Genomic DNA, 6,960 nt, shown 5'->3' on the forward strand with positions numbered 1-6,960 from the left:
TTATGGAAACCCCGTTGATTTGTGTTGAACTGAATGGAAATGGCTTAAAGGGTTAGCTTGGGGCTACTCTTAGCCTCAAGTACCGTGTGATGCTCCGGGACCTATTTTTTGGGGCATTACAAACTTGGTATCAGAGCCTAAGGTTTTAAGGTGTCCTAGGGAGTCTAACAAGCCACGTTAAGTAGAGTCTTGATCATCGATGTGTAGCGCGCCACATCTATGAGCAAGAGGCTACAAGATATTTTAGGAAAAAATGTGATTCTTTCTTTTAGAAGTCTATCATGCTTAAAGTATCTCTCTCTGCTATTGATTTATGCTCTCCTCTTTCAGAAATATGCCTTCACATCAAGTGAGAAGAAATAATGATCGTCAGCATCTCATGCTGAATTTTGGGTAGCCTTTCAGGCGCTGGCCCAAGCTGTTACTGCAAATATTCAGGCCAACCCGACCCCAACTCCACAGCAGCAGGGAGGTGATTCAGCTACTGCTAGGATTCGTGACTTCATGTGAATGAATTCGCCGAAATTTTATGGGTCCAAGTCTGATGAGGATCCATGGTTGTTTTTAGAGGAGTTGCGGAAGATTACTCAGGTGATGTATGTATCTGAGGAACATAGTATGGAGTTGGCTCCGTATAGGTTGAAAGACCTTGCTTATGAATGGGTTGTTTCTTGAAGGAAAGGTAGAGGTGAGGGAGCTATCCCTACAACTTGGCAAGAGTTCCAGGATGTATTTCTGGATAAGTTTTTCCCTTTGGAGATAAGGAAGGCAAAGTTGGAAGAGTTTATGAGCCTGCGACAGGGCTCTATGACTGTTAGGGAGTACTGTCCAAAGTTCAATCAGTTGGACAAGTATTCTCCTGACTTAGTGGCTGATAATCGAGCTAGTATGAGTATGTTTGTGACTGAAGTGTCTAGTTATGTGGTTAAGGAGTGTAGGTCTGCTATGATGAATAGTGAGATGAATCTTTCTAGGCTGATGACTCATGCCCAATAGATTAAGGCAGACAAGATTAAAGAGAGATATAGAATGAAAGAGAATAAAAGAGCTAAGTCTGAGCAGCACGGACAGGGTCAGACTAGATCGCAGAGAGGGAGTCACCCTCAATATTAGGATCGTTCATCTATGCCAGGACTGTCATCTGCTAGTGCTTCCATGCCTAAAGATAGGCAGAGCAAGGTAGCAGGTCATATACATCTAGGTCTTAGTACAGTACTGGCAGTAAGCCAAATCGTCCCCTGTGTCCTAGGTGTGGTAGGGATCATCGGGTGAGTGTTGGGGTGAGAAGAGGGGTTATTTCTGATGTGGTGACATGGGTAACAGAGTTAGAGATTGTCCACAGGATCGATAAGGCGTCGTGACTATCGCCCTTAAACCCAGACTCAGACTGTTAGTGCTCCAGTTCCAGCGACTCACCCAGCCCCAGCTCAGGGTGCCTCTTCTAGCAATGCTGGCGGGCAGTGCTAGAATAGATTCTATGCTTTACCGTCCCGCCAGGAACAAGAGGACTCTTCCGATGTTGTTACTAGTATGCTTTGTATATTTTAGTTTGATATATATGCTTTGTTGGATCCTGGATCCAGTTTCTCATATGTTACAACTTTGACTGCTGTGAATTTTAAAATGAGTCCTGAGATTATTCCTGAGCCTATCCTGGTTGCTACCCTAGTGGGTGATTCGATTGTTGCCCAGAAAGTGTATAAAAATGTCCTGTTACCGTTCTTTATAGAGTCTTGTTGGCTGAACTGATTGAGTTAGACATGGTAGATTTTGATATGATTCTGGGTATGGACTGGCTGTATTCTTCTTATGCCTCTATTGATTGTCGGACCCGAGTGGTCAAGTTTCAATTTCTGGGTGCATCCGTGTTTGAGTGGTCTGGGAATTCTGTGTCACCCAAGAGTCAATTTTATCTTTTACCTCAAAGCTAGAAAGCTTATTTCCAAGGGGTGTATTTATCATTTGGTTAGAGTCAAAGACACTAAGTCTGAGACTCCAACTCTCCAGTCTGTTAACATCGTCAATGAGTTTTCTGATGTCTTCCCGGATGATCTCCCAGGGATACCTCCTGATAGAGAGATAGAGTTCAGGATTGATCTTCTTCTCGATACTCAGCCCATTTCTATTCCTCCTTACCGTATGGCCCCTGCAGAACTTAAGGAGTTGAAAGAGCAACTCAAAAATCTACTAGATAAGGGTTTCATTAGGCCCAGTATTTCTCCTTGGGGTGCTTCTATGTTATAAAAAATAAGTACCTTCTTTCGACAATAAATGATTTGTTTGACCAATTGCAAGGTGCAAGTTATTTCACAAAGATAGACCTTCGTTCCGACTATCATCAACTCAAAGTTAGGGAGTGTGACATCCCAAAAACCATTTTCTGAACTCGTTATGGCTATTTTGAGTTTCTTGTTATGTCTTTCAGGTTAAATAATGCCCCAGCAGCTTTCATGGACCTCATGAATCGAGTGTTCAGACCATATCTAGATATGTTTGTCATAGTGTTCATCGATGATATACTAGTGTACTCCCGTAGTGAGGATGAACATTCTGATCATCTCCGAACTGTCTTACAAACCCTTAGAGACCATAAGTTGTTTGCCAAGTTCAGTAAGTGTGAGTTTTGGCTAAGGCCAGTTGCTTTTCTAGGTCATATCATTTCTTCCGAGGGTATTAGAGTTGATCCCCAAAAGATCAAAGTTGTTAGAAATTGGCCTAGACCTATTTCTCCAATTGATATCCAAAGTTTCTTGGGTTTAGCTGGCTATTACCGCCGTTTTGTTGAGGGTTTTTCCTCTATAGTGTCTCCTATGACTCAGTTGACCCAAAAGAAAGTGAAGTTCTTGTGGTCTGAATCTTGTGAGAAAGTTTTCAGGAGTTGAAGACTCGACTCACTTCAGCCCCTGTTTTGAGTTTTCCTGATGGTGTTGATAGTATGCTCCGAGAGTTGGGTTGGGTTGCGTATTGATGCAGAAGGGTAAGGTGATAGCTTATGCTTCTAGACAGTTGAAACCCCATAAGAAAAATTACCCCACCCATGACCTTGAGTTGGCTGCTGTTGTGTTTGCTTTGAAAATATGGAGACACTATTTGTATGGTGTCCATGTTGATATTTTCACTAATCATAAGAGTCTACAGTATATGTTTACCCAGAGAGAATTGAATCTTAGGTAGAGATGATGGTTCGAATTATTAAAGGACTATGATATGATGTGCTGTACCATTTGGCCAAGGCCAATGTTATGGCGGATGCCCTAAGTAGAGTGTTCATAGGTAGTATTTCGCATGTGGTAGAAGGTAAGAAAGAGTTGGCTCGTGATGTACATCGTTTGGCTAGATTGGGGGTTAGGTTGTTTGACTCTGCTGAAGGTAGTATAGGGGTTCAGAGTAGTTCCGAATCCTCCTTGGTTTCAGAAGTGAAGGAAAAACAATACTTAGATACTAGTTTGGTCAGACTGAAGGAGTCAGTCAAGGACCAAAAAGTAGAGGTTTTCTCCCAAGGGGGAGATGGTATGTTGAGATTGCAGGGTAGATTGTGTGTCCCAAATATTGATGATCTAAGATAGAGGATTATGGCTGAAGTGCACGGGGCGTGATATTCTATTATCCTGGTGCCATCAAGATGTCCCGAGACTTGCGGGAAATCTATTGGTAGAGTGGCATGAAAAAAGATATAGCAGCATTTGTAGGTAAGTATGCAATATGCCAACAGGTTAAGGTTGAACACCAAAGACCTGGTGGTATGATGCAAGAGTTTAGTATTCCCACCTGGAAGTGGTAAGAGATAAATATGGACTTCGTGATTCGTTTACCTCCTTCCCGATGCCATCATGATTCCATTTGGGTTGTGGTTGATAGGTTGACTAAGTCTGCTCATTTCTTGCCTGTTCATACTTCATATACTACTGAGAATTATGCTAGATTGTATATCGAGAGCTAGTCAGACTGCATGGAGTTCCCTTGTCTATCATTTCTGATAGGGGTACTCAGTTCACTTTACAATTTTGGAAAGCTTTTTAGAAGGGTCTTGGTACCCAAGTGCTTTTGAGTTCTGCTTTTCATCCACAGACCGGTGGTCAGGATGAGCGGACCATCCATACCTTAGAGGATATGTTGAGAGCTTGTGCACTTGACTTTAAGAGAGGTTGGGATGATTACTTACCGTTGATAGAGTTTGCTTACAATAACAGTTTCCACTCTAGTATTGGCATGGTTCCATTTGAAGCCTTATATGGGAGGAAGTTTAGATCACCCATAGGTTGGTTCGAGGTAGGTGAAGCGGCTATGAGTGGTCCTGATTTAGTATTTGAGGCTATGGAAAAAGATAAGTTGATTAGGGAAAGGTTGAAAACTGCGCAGAGTCGTCAGAAGTCATATGCGGATGTTAGAAGGAGAGACCTTGAGTTTGAAGTTGGTGACCTAGTGTATCTGAAAATTTCACCCATGATGAGGGTGAAGAGATTCGGAAAGAAGGGGAAGCTTAGTCCTCGTTATATTGGTCCTTACAAAATTCTTAGCCGTGTTGGTAAGGTAGCTTATGAGGTCGAGTTGCCTTCCGATTTGTCCTCTATTCATCCAATATTCCATGTCTCCATGGTTATAAAGCATATTAGCGAAGCTGTGGTAGTGGATTCCTCTGTGAGTACTGACATTCAAGAAAATTTTTCTTTTGATGAGATTCCTGTTGAGATTCTTGATTTCAGTGTCCGAAGACTAAGGAACAAAGAAGTTCCCTTGGTCAAGGTGTTGTGGCAAAACCAATCTGTTGAGGGTGCAACTTGTGAAGATGAAGCAGATATACGATCCAAGTACCGGCACCTATTTTCCACGAACTCCGATCAAGCCGAAGGTACCGTTCTTTCCTAAATCATGCACTTTTGATAAAAGTTGCAGCAGTTCAGCTATCATTTATTATGTGTTCAGCTGTAGTTTCTTGAATTTATGCATTCTATGTTGCATTAGGAGTGAGAAACGATGTGGTGATGAGTCTCACAAATGGTTTTAGCTGTATGCTCTATTCCCTATCTAATATTGGCATGTCTAGCGTCATTCGAGGATGAATGTTTCCTAGGGAGGGATGATGTAATATCCTGGGAAAATTTTCGTTGAAATTTTATGCATAAACGTGTTGGGTTCTATTTTTCGTGTGGAATGTCTTAGATTATGACCCACCATTGCGTAGAGTATCGAATAAACTTTCCAACGATATATGGATCACCCAAAACGGACACCCGAGCAACGAGTTATGAACATTCCGATCGAACTGTGAATAGTAGTGAACAGTAAAATGGTAGGAAAAAGTATTGAGGCATGGCGTATTTTTACTCCAACTTTAAATGATCATAACTCCTTGTACATAATGATATGGGTGATCTACTATATATCAACGGAAATCTCTGTGAGTCCTCTTTCCAATGAAATTGGTTTCATCCAATCTGTCTATCGGAGCAAAAAGTTATGGTCGATCTACTTCAGCCTATCAAAAGTGAATTTTTGGGTTAACTTCAAATGATCATAACACCTTGTACACAATGATCTGGGTGAGATACTATATATCAACAGAAAGATATGAGAGTTCTCTTTCTAATGAAATTGGTTTCATCCAATTTGGATATCGGAGTAAAACGTTATGGTTGATCTACTTCTGACTATCAAAATAGTCCATCAAAGGACAGATTCAAGAATTATTTGATTTTTAGGGACGTTTTGGTCATTCCACCTCACCCAAAATCTATCCAAACCTTATATTAAAGCCCATTAGAAGCATTATATGTTATATTTCATCAAATTTCCTTAAAAAGAAAACCCTAAGCTCCTACATCCAACTTCAAGAACCTCCAAAGTTCACCATTAATTCTGCAAATTTATTCAAGATTCTAAGTTCCTAGTTCAAGAACTCCTAGAACCATCATTCAAAGGCACGATTAACATCTCAAAAATGAGTATCGATCTAAAGTTCATCATTCAAGGTATGTGGGGTTTTTTAACAAGAACTTTCTTTCGTTCTTGTGCCCAAAAGTAATTTTCTTTACAAAGGCAAGATTTTTATTTGATTTTTACGAATTTGAAGCATGAACCCATATCTTATGATGATTATTATGAAATCTTGCTATTTATGATTTTGAAAGATGAATTTACATATGTGGAGATATAAAGAATAAATCTTGAACGATATTTATCATGATTTTGATATTTAGGTCGTAAATCCCCATTGGAAATTGTGTTTTTTTGAGAAAGTGTGTGTTATAAGCACATTGATGTTGAATATTTAAGATATATTGAATGATTCGACCTTTTGATTTTAATGGAGTTATTTTAAACTCGAGTGTGAAAGAAATCAGCAACATGGTTGATTTTGATAGATGGGAAGTATGATGGCTCCCGATGTATATTTATATATTACTGAAATTGTTTTGTTGTGGATTGTCTTTGAAATGATCTGAGCTAAGTCTGGGAGAAATCTTTAGCACCGAGTGGGAGGTATAAAGCGACCTTACTTTCCTAGAACTACGTGCCCCCGTAGGAGTAAGCCTAAGGCTAATTTATATAGTGATCACTAGTTTGGGTAGATTTGATATCGATAGTCCTACTCCTATGGAAAGGATAGGATGGCTCTCCCCAACGTGGGTTGTACGTTGGACTTCATATAGCTCACATGGTTTATGTCGGTTATAGGATCTCCCAGTGTGTGTGTGTTTCCTTGTGTCTATGGTGAATGGTGAAGTGATTTGAAAGTGGAATTGTGAAGGTTATTCTTTTGAAAGATTTAAATGATATTTATGTTATGAGAATTGATATTCTTGATAAACTGAAAGTGATTGACAAATTATATGATGACTCACATGTGTTATTGTACTTATTTCATCCTCTCATGATTATGATGATTTTTTTGGGCTATGTGAGTCTTTCATATATCCTATATATTTCTTATTATGTTGATGATGTTTATACAACTGCATA

Source organism: Capsicum annuum, chromosome 7, assembly GCF_002878395.1.
Source record: "Capsicum annuum cultivar UCD-10X-F1 chromosome 7, UCD10Xv1.1, whole genome shotgun sequence".
Classification (NCBI taxonomy): domain Eukaryota; kingdom Viridiplantae; phylum Streptophyta; class Magnoliopsida; order Solanales; family Solanaceae; genus Capsicum; species Capsicum annuum.